Raw genomic sequence first — 18958 nt, 5'->3', positions numbered from 1 at the left:
TAAATTGTATTTCTTCCCCTGTTTTCCCAATGTGTCCTGTTCAAATCAAATCTGTCTATTTTTTAAAATGATTTTTATATAATTGTTAATTATTTTATTCTGTATTTTTTATTAATGTAAATCGCTTAGTATTTATGATAAGCGATTAATCAAATAATAAACAAACTTGAAACTTGAAACCTGCAGTTCTTTGTAGAATCCTCTCTACCCATAATTGAAAGATTTCCCTCATCGTCTAGGGCTCCTTTTACGAAGGCGCTTTAGCGGGTTTAACGCGTGCGACTTTTCATCACGCGCTTTACCCCCTGCGCTAGCCGGAAAACTACCACCTGCTCAAGAGGAGGCGGTAGCGGCTAGCGCGGCCGGCGGTTTAGTGTGCGCCATTACGTGCGTTAAACCGGTAACGCGCCTTCGTAAAAGGAGCCCCTACTGTCCCCCCTTCCACATATGCACACTTAAATTTCTCTTGCAGTCTAATGGCCTACCTCCTCACTCCCCTTCCCCCGGACCTAAACTCAAACTCATTTCCTCCAATTAAAAAAATTAAAAAAATCAAACCCTGGGGTCTGGTGGCAGCCTTCCATGCCGATCCCTCCCCAGTCCAATCAATCCCACTCAGTATACCTAACAGGAGAGGCAGGAGTGACACCTACCACCAGTTCCACCATCTTGAAAAACTGATAACACCGTGCTTTGCACAGTGTATCCTGGGAATGCACTGGGTGGGGCCTGCTGCCATATAAAGAAAATCTTTTGAACTGCAGGGGGTGGTCAGTTTGTCTTGTATCATTGGGGAGGGAGCCACGAATCCACCAGGGGGCCGATGCAGGTATTTGGGACAGCATGGTTAGACTGGGGATAGAGAGAGGGTGCCAGAAGACATGTATAGTTGCGGTCAGGGTTTCCACAAGTTAACACCCATGCTGAAACTCACTCTGCATTCCTCTCCTGCTGAACCACAGTCTGGAGGCACTGAGTGCTAGAATCATCAAATAACCTAGCAAGGATATAACCTTGGGAATAGAGACCACTCCCAAGGAGAAACCCCTCATGAGAAAAAACTAAAGATATTAAGACTTTTCAGCTTGGACAAGAGATTGCTGAGGGGTCAATTGTTTACTCTTTCAAAAAATACCAAGACTGATTTAAATCAAATCAGAGAAAATATTTGTTTTCACACAATGTATACGTAAGCGCTGGTACTTGCTGCCAGATATGCTAAAAACAATATAGTCAAGTTTCAAAAAGGTTTGGACAAATTTCTGGAGGAAAAGTTCAGAAACAGTTGTTACAGTAAACTGGGGAAAGCCACTGCTTATGCCTGGGGGAAAGTAACATGTTTATTTATTAGATTCACGACTTTTCGGTGGTAGAGCTAAAGTGGATGTTACATACAGATGCTTTTTCTGTCCTTAACGGGCTCACAGTTTTAAGAATGGAATCTTACTACTTTTTGGGGATCCTGCCGGGTACTTGTGACCCGGATTGGCCACTGTTGGAAACAGGATAGTGGGCTAGACAGACCTTGGTTGAACTCAGTCTGCCAATGTTTACGCTCATAAGATTGGGCCAATAAAGCAGATAGTTGATTGACATGTGTAGTCCAACATAATGGGCTGGAGGTGTAGCTCAAAACATATTATTTTGTTTTTATGCTTTTACCAGCATGATTTTTCTCGGCATTTTTCTGTTTCATCATGCTGGTCGGGTGGATGGTAGTAAACCCCTATTGGTGCACTCTTCTCTATCTGCTTGTAATAGTAACATAGTAAATGACAACAGGTACGTTAGATTGTGAGCCCACCGGGACAGACAGGGAAAATGCTTGAGTACCTGATTGTAAAACCACTTAGATAACCTTGATAGGCGGTATATAAAATCCTAATAAACTTGTAAAGACTTGTGTGGTCCATCCAGTCTGCCCAACAGTGACAATCATTCTCTTTTTTCTATATTTTATTTTTATAATTATTAACCACCCCCCCCCCCTTTTTACAAAACCACGAAAGCGGTTTTTACTGCAGGCCAGCGCGTTGAATGCTCTGCACTGCTCCTGACACTCATAGAGCTCCTATTAGCATCAGGAGCAGCGCAGAGCATTCAGCCCGCTTCTGCGGTTTTGTAAACAAAGGGTAGGGGGGGTTAAATATACAATCACAAAAGAAAAACATTGTGACGATAGAAATAAAGAAATTATTTATCTCTTACCTATAAAATAAAAGGAAATAATTATACTAACATTTCATCCAGAAGGGTATTACAAGAAGAACGAAAGAAGTTATCCTGCCGTTGTATCGGGCGATGGTGCGCCCGCATCTGGAGTACTGCGTCCAATATTGGTCGCCGTACCTAAAGAAGGATATGGCGATACTCGAGAGGGTGCAGAAGAGAGCGACGCGTTTGATAAAAGGCATGGAAAACCTTTCATACGCTGAAAGATTAGAGAGACTGGGGCTTTTTTCGCTGGAGAAGCGGAGACGTAGAGGGGATATGATAGAGACTTACAAGATCACGAAGGGCATAGAGAAAGTGGAGAGGGACAGATTCTTCAAACTTTCGACAACTACAAGAATGAGAGGGCATTCCGAAAAATTAAAAGGAGACAGATTCAGAACCAATGCTAGGAAGTTCTTCTTCACCCAACGGGTGGTGGACACCTGGAACGCGCTTCCAGAGGGAGTGATAGGACAGGGTACGGTATTGGAGTTCAAGAAGGGATTGGACAATTTTCTGAAGGAAAAGGGGATAGAAGGGTATAGATAGAGGATCACTATAAAGGTGCTGGACCTGATGGGACGCCGTTTGAGCGGACTGCTGGGCACGATGGACCTCTGGTCTGACCCAGCAGAGGCACAGCTTATGTTCTTACAACCTAGAAGGATTCAAGAACAGGAATCAGTCGAGGTAATAAATAATAAATATGGACACATCTTGTCAGCTCAATTTGCTAAGCCGGGCACCAGTGTTATGGAATGTTTACGTAGAGTTTTAACTCTTCTCTAGCCACAAGAAATTATATTACTCCCCCCTTTTACAAAAACATAGCGCGGTTTGTAGCACCGGATATGGAAGTAACAACTCTTACGCTATTAGGAATTCTATGAGCGTTGGAGCTGTTACCACTGCAGCTGATGCTAAAAACCATGCTACAGTTTTGTAAAAGGGGGAGTTAGTTGCTTAGGTTCAAAAAACATTTTAAAAACCTATTTTCAGACAAGAACAAGGAAAATGCAAATTAAACTTCAGTCCCAACAATTGGGATCTAGGCCTTAGAGCCAAAAATTCCTGCCGTCATTCTGAGTAACTTTAGATATGTCAGGAAATATTCAAATTTTTGAGCCCAAGAATGATTTGGGGGTTGGCCAAGTCCTGAAAAACCAACTTCACAAACAGATGTAACCCCAGGTTTAGTTCAATTGAAACAGGAAGCAGAGGCGTGGAGGGGCATAATCAAAAGAAACGTCTAAGTCTGTTTTGGGCCTAAGTCGCAAGTCGCCCAAAGTCAGACAAGGGAAAAGGTCCATTTTCGAAAAATACGTCCAACATATTTTTTTTTTCCAAAAATCGTCCAACTGTACGTCCAGCCGTTTGATTGCCCAGACCGCTAAGTCGTCCATCTTTATACCCCATTTTCATCCAAAAATTCGTCCAAGTCACAAACGCCTAGAAAAATACCTTTTGGGCACGGGAGGGGCCAGAATAGTGATGTACTGGACTCCCAGAAATGGCACATAGTAGTGGGGTACCATACAGGGCACTGCTGTGAACGTCACAAAAAAGGGTCCCACATAAACATCTCACTACAGCTCCCTTATAGGTCATGGTGAGCCCCCCAAAACACCCCCAGAATCTACTAGACCCACCTATCTACCACCCCAATAGCCCTTATGGCTGCAGGAGCCACTTATATGGCACTACAAAAGTGTTAGGGTTTTTTTGAGGTGCACATGTTTCACCATGAATGCAGTGATTAGAGTGGCTTATGGGCCTGGGTCCTCTTTTCCATGGTTCACTAATCCACCCCCAAGACCACTTAAGCCACCTCTGTGCAGCTGTACTAGGCTTTCCTATGCCAGGCTGCCAGATTTTTATGGGGGTGGGTCAGTGATCACTGGGGCAGTGTGTGTGGCTCTGAACTTTGTGTCTGCAGTGCTTATCTGGTCACTTTGGATACCTTCTTGTGACTTAGACCTGGTTTTAGATGGCCTAAGTTACAATGTCCAGGTTCTGCCTAGGCAGTGTTATAAAACTTTCGTTATACATGCAGTACGACTAAGTGTAGAACGGCCCATGTCCCGCCCAAATCCCGCCCTCGACACTCCTCCTGACACACCCCTTTTAGCTCTGGTTGTTCAGCAGCACTGTGAAGGCCTAGGTCGTTTTTAAATACGTCTAAAATCCGGTTTGATTATCGGCACTTAGACGATTTGTCTTTTAGATCGTCCAAGTGCCAATTTAGGCCGATTTTTAGACATTTTTCTATTATGAGCCCCTTAACTTAGCAGAAGCCCCCCAAAAAATCATACTTCACACAAGGTTTTCCAACAAGTGAAGTCTTGAATTAAAATTCAGCTTCTTCTGTGGTAGTGATCTGACACATTACACAGGAGAGGCATCCATGGTAACAAACTGCTACAGTGCACGCACAGTCTCTGAGTGCCTTCGAGTGTGATTTTCTTATGTTCTCTGAGGAATAGTTATGCAGGTTTCCTACCTCTTGGCATACCCCGGTATCTGAAATTCCGTGCTTTCACTTCTCTGATGCTGTACTGGATGGGTGCCCTCTACCCTTCACTGGCTCTTTAGAGTAGAGCTGGTTGAAAATCCTGGGAGTGCAGCTGCAAGCTTTGAGTTCCCTTGCCTGTAAACTTCCAACACAACAAAAATCTCCCAAACAAGGCTCTTTCCCACAACGGAAAAAAATGCCCTAAGGATAAAGACAATCTTTCAATACTGTAGAAATCTCTGCTCCTTAACTAAGTCATAGACTAAAGGATCATTGATTCCCAATTCAGAGGGTAGAAAGGAGTATATTATTGATCTTTTCTTTAGTGCCGACTACACTTGCACAGTGCTAGACACAAACCTGTAAGAAGCAATCCCTATTCAACAGAGCTTACAATCTGTTCAAGACGGACAAAACAGAGCATATAGGAGATCAGGGAGTTTTATATATTTCAGGAATGATTAATAAACATGAGCATCATGGAAGCACAGTATTTAACAATAAAGGCACGTGATGGCATATTAATATTAGACTTAGGCCTTAGTTCCGTATGCGCCCTTTCACTCTTGTATGGGGGCTGGATTCTGGAAAACAATGTAATAGCAATTTCTGCATAAATTGTAAAGGTTTCTCTCTGCTTCCTCTGGAACACTATCAATTCTCATGTTCGATCTTCTACCTCGGTTCTCCAGATCCTCCAGTCTGGAGGCCATATATTTATTTGTGGCTTAATTTTTCAAACCATTTCTTCTAAGCAGCCTCCATTGTATTTTATTTATTTAAAAAAATTTTATACCGCCCAAAAATCACAGTGGTTTTGCAAAATTGACACACATAAAAATATAAAATACAAATACACTAAAACAAAAAACTCAAAGGGGTCCTTTTACGAAGGTGCGCTAAGCTTTTTAGCGCGCGTACCAGATTAGCGCGCGCTAGCCAAAAATCTACCGCCTGCTCAAAAGGAGGCGGTAGCGGCTAGCTCGCGGGGCAATTTAGCATGTGCTATTCCGCGCGTTAAGGCCCTAACACGCCTTCGTAAAAGGAGCCCAAAATCATCATACATATAACTTTAACATCCGCACGTGCTCAGAGGCCCTCCAGATTTGGCCCTGAGCTCTTTTGCTGGTGAACATTTACAGAGGTACGCAGGGGGCAGAGAGGAGGAGAAGCACCGGCAGTGACAGATTGGTATACACGTCATCTATTCTTGAATCCCTGGCGACACACCCTGAATCTCTTTGTGGCACATGACTATGCCGTGGCACTCAGTTTGCAAGATACTGGCCTAGAGCTTCAATCTAGCTGCCGTTTCTGATGTTTTTACCTCCAATAATTCTACAAACACGTAGATTAAAAATTAGGCACCTTCTTACCTGTTATAAAATTGCACCCTATATGGCATGCTAAAATCAGCAAACGCGGGACTGTTTAGAAGCTGGGTCTCACGGTACCTGGCCAGGTACCTTATAAAGCAGTACTCAATCAGCCTCCAGCAACGTTTGCTCAGTTGTGATGAAAAATAAATAAATAATTGTCAATCGCTCTAAAAGTAACTCTAACATACTGCAATCCAAGTTGAAGTGTTTTCCTTGTAGTAAAACCCTCTATGACTTGCAGTTATTCTTGCCACTTATGGGGGGCTCTTCAGCGATGAAGTGTGCTTGACCTTGAAGCAATCTTCCCCCCATCTCCCAGCAATGAAAAGGAGAAGCTCTTGAAGTGTCTACTGCAACATATCTGTCGAGGTTGATGCACTTCCTGGGTAGAACTTAAATAATGCTCCATCATCAGGCTGTGTTAAACTATTATATTGATGGAAGCTGCCAGAAAACTACCAGTCTGCTGCAGAATCCATACATACTACAGCAATATTGCTGCCAATATACAAAGAAGATACTTTTTTCTAATATTGTAATGTTTTGACTACTGTCTAGTCAAAGTGTGGGAATCATGACATATTATTAGTTATCTTGTTTTTTTTTGTACTAGTTGTTATAAGAACATAAGAATAGCCTTACTGGGTCAGACTAATGGTTCATAATGCCCAGTAACCCGCCCTCACAGTGGCCAATCCAGGTCACTAGTACCTGGCCAAAACTCAAACAGTAGCAACACTCCATGCTACCGATCCAGGGCAAGCAGTGGCTTCCCCCATGTTTTTCTCAAAAACAGACTATGGACTGTTCCTCCAGGAAATTGTCCAAACCTTTCATACAACCAGCTACACTATCTACTCCTATTGGTTTTAAAAGTATTTCCCTGGAACTTCATCGAGTGTCTCCTAGTCTTTGTAATTTTTGACGGAGTGACAAATTGATCCACTTGTACCCGTTCTACTCCAACCAGGATTTTGTAAACTTCGGTCATATCTCCCCTCAGCCGTCTCTTTTCCAAACTGAAGAGCCCTAACCTTTTTTAGTCTTTCCTCATACGAGAGGAGTTCCAGCCCTTTTATCATCTTGATTGTTCTTCTTTGAACCTTTTGTAGTATCGTTATATCTTTTTTTTTTTTTAAGTTCCAAAATTTTTATTAATATTTTGTATAGTACATGCAATAAAGCAGGAGAAAGTTGTTCATAACATTATTAATATAAAGCTTAGGATACTAATAAACAGAATCCTCAAAATAAATTCTCTCTAACATTCATCCATCCATATATATGTCACTGTTCTCTCATTAAAGTTCAGCTATTATCTGCCGCTATATCTTTCTTGAGATAAGGAGACCAGAATTGAACACAATTCAGAAAGATTCAGAAAAAACAAAATTTTTTGTAGCTTCGCCACACCCGCTTGACACCAAAACACCGCTATGCATCAATAACCTTAGTTATCCTATTCAGTCTACTATGAAGGTTTTGGGTGTAACACTAGAATAGTGCTTAACCATGAAGGACCAGGTAGACTCCTTAATCAGAAAGGGTTTTTTCACTCTCTGGAAACTTTGATCCATTAGAGCATACTTTGAAATGCCAGCATTTAGAATCCTGGTACAATCCTTCATACTGAGTCAACTTGATTACTGTAGCATCGCCTATTTAGCAATTTCCCAAAAGAATATGCGACGATTACAATTAATGCAAAATGCAGCGGTCAAACTGATTTTTGGGCTGAAGAAGTTTGATCATGTGACACCTTACTACCGACAGCTGCATTGGCTACCGATGGAGGCACTTGTATAGTTTCTGCTTTAAAGTACTATATGGACTAGCCCCTAAATACATAACTGACCTTTTCTCCTTCTCAGCCAACAGACATAAGAGAAGTTCACTTTCGATCTTCGTTTTCCCTCCAGTTAGAAGATGTAAACTCAAAAGACACCATCAACACCTTTTCTCACATCAGGCAGCATTATGGGGTAAAGATCTAGAACAATTGCTTATGCCTACTACTTATGGGGAATTCAGGAAATGCCTAAAAACATATCTGTTCTTGAAATATCTAGGCAGCTGACCCGTACAACTCTTAATCACTAGCTTCTACCCTGTAAAGTTCAATCTATTTGTACCTTCTTTTAATCTTGGTAAACCGCATAGAACTTCACGGTCCTGCGGTATATAAACTGTTGTTATTATTATTATTATTACTCCAGGTGAGGTCACACCATGGAGCGATACAGAGGCATTATAACATTCTTAGGGCTCCTTTTTACTAAGGTGCGCTAACGTTTTTAGTGCAAGCACAAGATTAGCGTGCTAGCCGAAAAATTACTGCCTGCTTAAAAGGAGGCGGTAGTGGCTAACTCACGTGGCAATTTAGCGTGTGATATTCCGCACATTAAAACACATCTTTGTAAAAGGAGCCCTTAGTCTTGTTAACCATTCCTGTTTTAATAATTCCTAGTATCTTGTTTGCTTTTGTGACCGCCGCCGCACATTGGGCCTTGAACCTGCTGTTGCAGGGATTTGGTGGGATATAAGTACATAAGATACTGCTATTCTAGAGCCACAGGTCATGATTTGAGACTATGAGGGTGTAAGTTGAGAACCAATATTAGGAAATATGTTTTTAGAAAAAAGGTGGTTGGTACCCTCCTAGAGAGAGCAATAGCAGCTATGCCAGCAACAAACTTTTAGTCATGGGATGTGATTCCTGAGTAGAGGATACTTAATTGCAAAAAGTATGACCTAGTGGTACACATTTGAGCGCTTTAAAGCAGTGTTTCACAACATCTTCAAGCCAAGTACTCCCTAAGTCAAACAAATTGCAACCAAGTACCCCAGAACTCTGATCAGTTTTGGCAAATGTATATTCCAAAAATGGACATATCCTAATCACAAAATTACTTTTTTCTACCTTTGTTGCCTGGTCATTTAATTTTGCTAATTGTATTGGTCCCAGTATCTGTTTGTTTGTTGTTGTTATTTGTTTGTTTTTTTTGTTGGTTTTTTTTTGCTTTCCTCTAGTGTTTCCTAGCTTTCTTGCCATGGTCTCTTGTCCATTTGACATTTCTTCTCTCTTCATGTCCATCTCCCTTTTCTATGTCCCTAATCTTAACCATGTTCAACATCATCATCCTGTCTTTTTCCATGCTCAATATCTTCCCTCTTTTTCTCTCTCTCTCTTCCACCCCATCTCTCTCTCCTCCCACCATCCAGCACTGCTCTGTTGCTTGCCTATTCCACCATCCACCTATTGCTTGCCTATTCCACCTATTGCCCCAGTCCTCTTTCCTTACCCCCCCTATCCAGCACCACCCCTCTGTCTCTCTCCTTTCCCACAATTGTCCCATCCCCCACTATCCAGCATCATCTCATCACTTTTCTCCTTGCCCCACCATCCTGCATTGCCTCAACTCTCTCACTATCTCTGGTCCCCTCCCCCCATATCAACCACCACCATCACCCATCTCTCTCTCCTTCCTCCATTAGCAACATAGCCCTATTTCAATCTATCTTATCCCGCCCCCAGTCACTTATTTCTTCATGGATACCACTACCTGCCCGTTTGCTTACCCACTTGTTGCTGCCTTCCCCTGTAGAAATTTTGCAAAAAGATAAGTTTTCATCATTTTTAATATATTCTTCACATTCAAATAAAAGAAGAATGTGAAGAATATATTATAAGCGTAAGAGACAAATCACTCCAGACAGAAACAGAAAAGAAAAAGAAGCCTTTCAATGTTTGCTGTATCTGAAACCGGCGAGGGAGGATAAAAATAAAATACAAAATCGTGGTTTTTTTTTTTTTTTTGAACAATGTGTGCTATTAAAGGACGAAGAAGAAAAATTCAGGTGGGGGCACTCATGTCATATTTAGTACAATGAAAAATCATCCGTACTGCTTGCTGTATGTTGGAGTGGAGGTGTAGCCTAGTTCCATCCCAGCCTGCTCCTTGAGACTCTGGGCAAGTCACTTAGGGCTCCTTTTACAAAGCCGCGCTAGCGGTTTTATCGCATGCACCGGATTAGCGCACGCTAGCCGGAAATCTACCGCCTATCAAAGAAATATTACAAATAGAAAGAAACTAATTCTAAAGTCCACTTCAAGGAGAGATCTGTAAGGATAAACTAAAAGTAAGTAATTCCTGATGGAAATCCAGCTAACATTCTAACTATAAACATTGAGATCTATTTTTTGTTTTAATTGCCCCTTTTTTCATGTTCCAATAGAAAGTTCTCCAAATGAGAATGATCAAAAAATATAAATTGTTTATCCTGATAATGTAAAATACATCTACAGGGAAAACACAGGAAAAAAAAAAGCGTGCCCAGACCCCCCCCCCCCCCCACTCACAGCGGTAACAGGAACAGTTTTTAGCCGGCGCACAGAAATCCTGCGTGGGATTGTCAGCGCGTCAATGTCCCGCGCAGTTTCATTACGGAACCCCTAAATCGGGCTTGAATAGGTTAAGTAATAACGGAGAAAGTGGGGGATCCCTGAGGGACTTCACACAAGGGCTTCCAGATCTCAGAATGAACTTCATTATTTTGTACAGAGTAATTACAATTTTCCAAAACCCCCTTGAACCAGCTGAAAATAGATCCACCTATACCCAACTCACTGCGTAGCTCTAGAAATTTAAAGTGATCTAAAGAATTAAAAGCCCCTGGTATATCAAATTGTAAGAGCACCAACTGTTTGCCATGACTCAAAGCTGTTTGAACTAATGTTAACAGAACTAAGATTAATGATTCAGTGCTTTGGTAACTTTGGAAACCAAACTGAATATTATGCAGGCTTGAGTATTTTTCAGTATATTGAGAAAGTTGCAGTGCTTTACGAAGGACTCCAGTTTAAAAAGAAGGGGGGCACTTACAATAGATCTAAAACTTGATGATAGTGCCAGATCCAACCCATCAGATTCAGGAATAGGAGTTAACAGAATAGAAACCATATTTTCTAGAAAAATTCCCAATTATAAACTAGCCTTAATTAGTATAGTTATCCAGTAAATAATCTGAGAAGGAGAATCTTTCACCAATAAAGCAGGACAACTATTAAGTAAAGAAAAAGATTTCCCCCCTCTATTACAAAACCGACGCGGTAAAGGTTCCAACACCCATAGGTATTGAATGGGCATCGGAGCATTTTCCGTGTGGCACTCACCCGTGCGGCTTCATAAAAGACGCCTTTCGTTAGCTGGAACAGGCTGCCTGGATCAGTGTTTCAAGTTTCAAGTTTATTAATTTTTAATTTACCGACCATCAACTGGTATCTAGTCGGTTTACAATAAAATGTTAAAAATAGTGTTAAAAGGTTATATTTATAAACGAGAAGTTAATAAAAGTGTACATTAAAGACATGAACAGGACAAACTTGAAAGTGAGGATAAGGGGAAAGGGAGGGGTAAAGTTACATAATTAGAAGAGGAAAAGAAGAGAGAGAGAGAAAAAAAAAAAGAGTTGGAAAGAAAATGGAGGGAGATGATAAAACATTTGGGATAGGGTCGCTTTCTAGAAGCGGTGGGTTGTGTGGTTGCTCCATCCCTGGCAATGTTCAAATCCAAGCTAAAGGCCTACTTTTTTGAAACTGCTTTCAACTCTTAACTCCCCCTCACTGCTGTCGGATACCTAAACCCACTGTATCATTCCCTCTACCGTAATCTCCCCAACCCTGCAATGGAAAAGAAATCCAGCCCACAAACCCCTTCCCACCCTCCCACCCCTCTCAATATGATGTGTGGTTCTAAGCAGTCCTGGTGTGTGGAGTCGTAAACCTGTTTAATACTTGGCTGTGAGCTCTCGGTGAAAGGGTTTGTATATATTTGTCCCAAATCTGTAGGAAAGCCTTTTGCTTCTTCTAACGACCATGGGCCCCACAACATGAGGGCATGGAATTTGTTGCACCAAAACCAAAAAAGATGGGGGCTGGTTGTGTACCCAGTGATTTAGAATATGCGTTTTCCCTACCGAGTAAGCCTTCCCTAAAAACCGACGTTCAACTTCCCCCAAGGCACCCAAATGGCTGCCATCGTGAAATACCCAACTCAGAATATGTCAAAGAATGTTTCAAGCCCCATTGCAAATACTGGAAAAGGACCGGTATCTTCTGGCAACTCCAGATCCCATGGTAAAAGTTATTGGGCACCAAATGACATTTATTACAGAGTGATGTAACTGCTCAACTTGCCAAATAAGCTCTGTGTTGGGAAAAATGCGCTCTGTGGACTACTCTGTATTGGCATTCCTGAAATTCAGCATTATGGACAATCCGAGCCACCAACACTGACTGGGCCAATTCTCCTAAATCTGTCATACAAGCTTCCCAAATCGAAGTACAATCTTTCTGAGAAAGAGTTTTACGCAGCAACTTATGAAGACCTGATACCGTTACATGCCCGTCTACATCCCCCTTCAGAAACTCCCTTACTTGTGATTGACTTTTGTTTTCTAGATTTTTATACTGTATTACTTTACAATATACCTGTTATTGAGATAACGCTACAAACAAAAAAACTTTGTATGGTGGTAAAATTGTGTATGGAGAAATGACCCAGCTCTGCATTCTTTGGGGAGGTCCAGGGGGTTCTGTGGATGCAGAATATTTGGGGGATGGTGGCTCAGTGGGGGATGAACAGCGCAGCCTCTTGCATTTCTCCTAGCCCTCAACATGGCCCTGCAGCCACTGAAGCTTGCACTGCTACCCTCACTGAAATTATTGGGAGTGAGGTAGGGGTGGGGCAGGGATAGGGCAAGGGTACATCAGGTGGCAGGTGTTTCTCTAGTGCCCACTCTTCCAGCCTGTTGGCCCACAAGAGGGGGCTAAGACCAGCAAACATTACATCAGCTGTAGAAGAACTAGCTCAGGCTTATGGGCTCCCCACTGTTGTTAAGCCAGCCTAAATAACATACATAGAAACATAGAAACATGACGGCAGATAAAGGCCAAATGGCCCATCCAGTCTGCCCATCCGCAGTAACCATTATCTCTTTCTCTCTCCGAGAGATCCCACGTGCCTATCCCAGGCCCTCTTGAATTCAGACACAGTCTCTGTTTCCACCACCTCTTCCAGGAGACTGTTCCACGCATCTACCACCCTTTCCATAAAAAAAAGTATTTACTCTGATTACTCCGAGCCTGTCACCTCTTAACTTCATCCTATGCCCTCTCATTCCAGAGCTTCCTTTCAAACGAGACTCGACTCATGCACATTTATATTACTTAGGTATTTAAACGTCTCTATCATATCTCCCCTCTCCTCTTACTGACCTGCAAGCATATTCGCTCCACAGCTTCTCAGTCTCTCTCATCTCTCCCCACACTCCCTCCCCCTCCCCCGGGCACTCCGCTCATCAGGTAAGTCTCTCTTATCTGTACCCTTCTCTACTCCGTCCTTTCTACTTATACTGCACCATATGCCTGGAACAAACTGCCTGACTTGGAACGTCAAACTCCATCCCTGGCAGTTTTCAATTCCAAACTCCAACCCACCTGCTAAGCATCAATATCGGTCCTATCATTCCCTCTCTAATTCCCCTGAGCGCTATCTCTTCTATATTTTGATGTACAGCGCTGCGTATGTCTAGCAGCGCTATAAAATGGTTCGTACCAGTAGTAAATTACGCTGTATTCATTGTGGATTGTGTTTGCTTCGGTAGACGCTTCTATTTCAGCTTTGGTGAGAGTTTCTACTGTAACATATTGCTGAAAAATTTTTTAAATACATTTAAAAAAAAAAAATTTGTACTGTTGTTCATACAGCCCACATATGTACTTCATTGTGGTTGGTCTTTGCTGCACATTTTCCAGGGAGTCCAGTTCGCAAAGATCTGGTGAGATACCCCTTGACTCAGATTTAAGTCCATTTAATGCAGAGATTTCATGAACAAGTATCTATTTCTATCAGTCTTGCCTTGCTGCCAAGAGATTAAAACACTGTGTGGGAGGCTGCATATTTCCCTTGATGTGTGTGTAAAAAAAAAAAGCAAGAAACCCACTGTGCTGTTATAAGTGAAAAAAAAAAAAAGCTGGATGCCCACAGGAGCAGCAGTTCTGGTGCGAGCAGCTATTGTGCTGTGGTGCACTTTAGCACGTGACTCTTGAAGGAATAGTGCCCTCTACTCAGGCAATAATCACTCGTGCTGTTCAAGTCAATAATATAAATGTGCAATCAACATTCAATTATTTTCCATTTTCCAAGCATCATTTGCAACACATAATTTGAAAGGTCTCATTTTCAGATGTGCATTATCCAAATAAACACTTGTAAAATGTGTCCTGTGATGGTGAGTCTGTGACCTATTATATGTCCCTGCATTAGAAACCCAGGGAAATGGCAGGGCTTTATTCCTCCGCCCTTTCTTTGTGTCGCTCCTTTAGAGGCAAAAACAACAAGGTACTGCAGTGAGGGCAACCAAAATGTGGCTGTTTTATTGAGAGCCGGTCTTGAAATACATTTTGTACAGTAGGTTGCTTTAGCTATTCTCATGGAATAATCTTTTCACACAGAGTGGCTTTTTAGAAAGGAGGTAGAAATAATTGGAATTTAGATATTTATGCAGGTCCATTCAGTGTCTGCTCCCTTCTCTCGCTCTCCACTTCTATTCAGCATCTGCTCCCCATCTCTCTCTCTCTCCTCTCCACTTCCTTCTAGTGTCTTCTCCCCTCCCTACTGCCATCCAGCTTCTGCTCCCCTTCTCTCCACTTCCATTCGCCATCTGTTCTCCTCTATCTCCTCCCCACTTCCTTCTAGCATCTGCTCCCCTCTATCACTCCCTCCACTTCCAAGCAGCATCTGCTTCCCTTTCTCTCTCCTCCCCACATCCTTCCAACGTCTGCTCCCCCTTCTCTCTCTATTTCCATCCAGTGTCTACCCCCCTCCACTTCCATCCAGCATTTGCTCCCTTCTCTCACTCCCTCCATTCCATTCAGTGCCTGCTGTTCTCTTTCTCCACACAATAAACCTAAAGCGCCACTCAACCTCTTCCCCATGTCGGGCCATCTCCCTTCCCCTCACTATACTAATAGTGCTTCTAAAATATCTGCCTACATAGCCTCTGCTCCGCACCAGTTCTGGTAGCACATTTAGTTAGTTCTTTTGGATAGCTACTGGGGTCCAGTGGTGTAGTAAGGGGGGAGGGGCAGACCACCCCAGATGCCACATTGGTGGGGGCCCCGACACCTCTCTGCCCCCCATGCCACGCTCGTGCCCTCCCTCCCCCTTCTTCCTATTTAAATCTTTACCAGTGCGAGCAACTTCTCCGGCCTGCTGCTCGTGCCAGCCTTGGCTCCCTTCTGGCTTCCCCGTCAGAGGGAATGCCCGCGCAAGCAGCAGGCCGGAGAAGCTGCTTGCGTGGGCGAAGATTTAAAGAGGTAAAGCCCTAATGCAGCTTAGTAAAAGGAGCCCACAGTTTGCGATACGCTGGCGTACACGAACGCAAACCTAGATACCTATGTGATGAGCCCTAAAGAAATAATGTAAATCCTGGACATGGCCAGGTTCTTCTAAACCGTAAATCGCATTGAACTCTTTCTGGGGAATCTTAACGGTCCATAAATACTAATGTACCGTAATATGATGTAATCATTCACAACTATCACCAAACTGGGTGGAAAATCTTATGTTCCCAAAGACAAATCTGCCTCTGCTAAGATTGCCTCACATTCTATGAGCGCAAATGCAGGACACACCTATGCGCTTTACCCTCGGCATCTTACCGTGATTGGGCCACTTGCTACTTGCGTGCTGCTGCCTGGTTTATTTTTTCCCCCCAGTTGGTTCTCTTAGTACCACAGCCAAATATATCAAAACTGAGAAAAGCCTCCTGTTTCCCTGCTCATCTCTGCCTTTTTGTCTATGTCACCGAGCTGCCGATTTCAGGCCCTGCTGCTGTCCAGCCTGCAGTTTGTTCACGTAGTGCCATTCTAGCCCCTGTTGTCTGGTGTGTTCAGCTGCCCTGCACTCTCTTGCTTTGCCCCCCAAATGAAAAAGAATTTTAAAAAAACACCAAAAACAAATAATATTTTTTTTTCTCTTTTAGTATTAATGTCTTTGGCTGTTCTATATTATGCTCTGCTCTGGCCTTCCCCACTTTAGGTGTCTTGGTATATTCCTAGGGTTATCATATGGTTCTAGAAAAAAAAAGGACGGATTGAGACGTCCGGGTTTTACTTCCAGTGCTTTCAATGGAAGCAAAACCCGGATCTCTCAATCCGTCCTCCATTTTCTGGATCCATATGGTAACCCTACGTTCCTGTCATGCTAGCTGCTGCCTGGCATGATCACCTGCCCTACCACTCTCTTGTTTCTACTGGAATGTTTCCCCCCCCCCAAAAAAAAAAAAAAAGGACATTGAAGTCCGTGTTCAGCTATAGATTCATTCCAGTTTATTATGAGAAAGGTACTGTTGAGATGCTTAGGATTCTTCTGTTTTATTTTCAAATTCTTAATTGGGAGGTAGGAGCCTAGGCATTAACTGAAGGGGGCACAAAGTTCAGAGGGATATCTTTGCATTGGCCTTACTGGGGGAAGGGGGTTGGGATGACAGTAATATGTATGGAAATTTAAATTGTTTATTTGCTTAATTCCTTCAATACAATGTTATAAATTGAAATAAAAAGAATGAGGGGGGAAGGGGAGGGGGAAGAAGAAGGGATCAAGGGGGGTGTAAAAAGGAATGGATTAGGTCATATGGAAATATATTTTGAAGGAATGATAGAAATATGTATGGAAATATTATTATTGTGAATCTAATTGTAATAAATAACTTTTTGTATTATATTATTGTATATTTATTTGATTCCTTCAATAAAATGTTATAAATTAAATGGATAATTAAAAAAAAACACCAAAATCTGTGGTGTGCCCAGATAACCAAAACAAGCCAGCCTGTTAAGTATTCTTAATATAATTAGTGGTAAAGAGCTTTAGACGACATATTTCCAACACCTAAAAGAAAACCAAATTCTTCATTTACCTTTGCAAGTTATGTGATTTTAATTGATATTCCTGTTAAATGTTGCAGAAGTTAAGGAATAGTCTGAAAGGGATGTGTCATGAACAGACAAAAATAATGCTTGTACCTAAGAACCAAACCAGGATATGTTGTGGCTTATACCCGGCGAACAGGCTTTTAAACACTTCATGATGACATTACTAGGGAGGTTTCCAGCATAATTTATTTAAAAATTTATATACCTTATATTACCTATACAGTTTACATATTCACAATCATAAATGTTAGACAAACAAATGTTACATAGTTACAAAAAGGTATTATTATGAGAGAGGTACTGTTGAGATGCTTATGATTGTTCTCTTTTCAAATTCTTGATTGGGGAGGTATGGGCCTAGGCGTTGAGTCCCTTGACATTGTTTGCCATCACTGTCCATTCCTATCACAGCTTCCACATGGCCTAAGTGTTCTACCAGAAGGTTATGACCCTTGGCGCAAGATAGAAAATTTTAATAAACCTTGGTAAACTTAATAAACTTGGTACCATTCAGAGCCTACCGACAAGTCACAGCTTACATAAGAACATAAGATTTGCCGCTGCTGGGTCAGACCAGTGGTCCATCGTGCCCAGCAGTCTGCTCACGCGGTGGCCCTTAGGTCAAGGACCTGTGCCCTATTTGAGTCTATCCTTACTTGCATATGTTCTGTTCCAGTAGGAACTTATCCAACCTTGTCTTGAATCCCTGAAGGGTGCTTTCCCCTATAATAGCCTCCGGAAGAGCGTTCCAGATTTCTGTCACTCTCTGGGTGAAGAAGAACTTCCTTACGTTTGTACGGAATCTTTTCCCTTCTAACTTTAGCGAGTGCCCTCCCATTCTCTTCACCTTGGAGAGGGTGAACAACCTCTCTTTCTCTACTAAATCAATTCACTTCAATATCTTGAATGTGTCGATCATGTCCCCTCTCAGTCTTCTCTTTTCAAGTGAGAAGAGGCCCAGTTTCTCTATTCTCTTGTTGTACGGCAACTCCTCCAGTCCCTTAACCCTTTTTGTCGCTCTTCTCTGGACCCTTTCGAGTAGTACTATGTCCATTTTCATGTACGGCAACCAGTGTTGGACACAGTATTCCAGGTGGGGGCATACCATGGCCCGGTATAATGGCATGATAACCTTTTCACATCTGTTTGTGATCTCCTTTTAAATCATTCCTAGCATTCTGTTCACCCTTTTCACCGTCATCACGCATTGCGCATATGGCTTCATTGACTTGTCTACAAGTATTCCAAGTCCCTTTCCTAGGGGCTCTCTCCAAGTATAGCACCGGATATCCTGTATTTGTGCATATGATTTTTGTTACCGACATGCATCACCTTGCACTTATCCACGTTGAATCTCATTTGCCTTTTTGCAGCCCATTCCTCAAGCATATTTATGTCTCTTTGTAGGTCTTCGCAATCCTGTGTCCTCACTACTCTGAATAACTTTGTATTGTCCGCAAATTTAATCACTTTGCTCGTCGTGCCAATTTCTAGGTCATTTATAAATATGTTGAAGAGCACAGGCCCGAGCACCGAACCCTGCGGCACTCCACTCGTGATGCTATTCCAGTCCGAGTATTGTCCATTCATCCCCACTCTCTGTTTCCTATCCACCAACCAGTTTTTAATCCACTTGAGTATATCACCCTCGTAATTTTTCAAAGTAGATGTTCATGCAGAACCTTGTTGAACGTCTTCTGAAAATCTAGATATACGATGTTGACCGGGTCACCCTTGTTATTAGTGGCTTTCTATGTAGATGCCACCTTCTGTTTGATTTGCACCTTTCCGGGTGCATTGTGGCTCCTTTACTCCCACAGGAGAAATGCAAACCACAAGTATGATTGGTCTGAA

General features: G+C 42.4%; 1 protein-coding gene across 3 annotated transcripts in view; it reads left to right on the top strand.

Annotated features, from left to right (window-relative positions):
- Positions 1–18958, top strand: part of LOC117354345 (sodium channel protein type 5 subunit alpha-like) — an 839094-nt gene that overhangs the window by 69362 nt on the left and 750774 nt on the right. The window lies entirely within an intron of this gene.

The sequence above is a fragment of the Geotrypetes seraphini genome, chromosome 2 (genome assembly GCF_902459505.1).
Source record: "Geotrypetes seraphini chromosome 2, aGeoSer1.1, whole genome shotgun sequence".
Taxonomy (NCBI): Eukaryota; Metazoa; Chordata; class Amphibia; order Gymnophiona; family Dermophiidae; genus Geotrypetes; species Geotrypetes seraphini.
The sequence above is the reverse complement of the archived record's forward strand: the minus strand, read 5'-3'. Positions and strand labels throughout refer to the sequence as shown.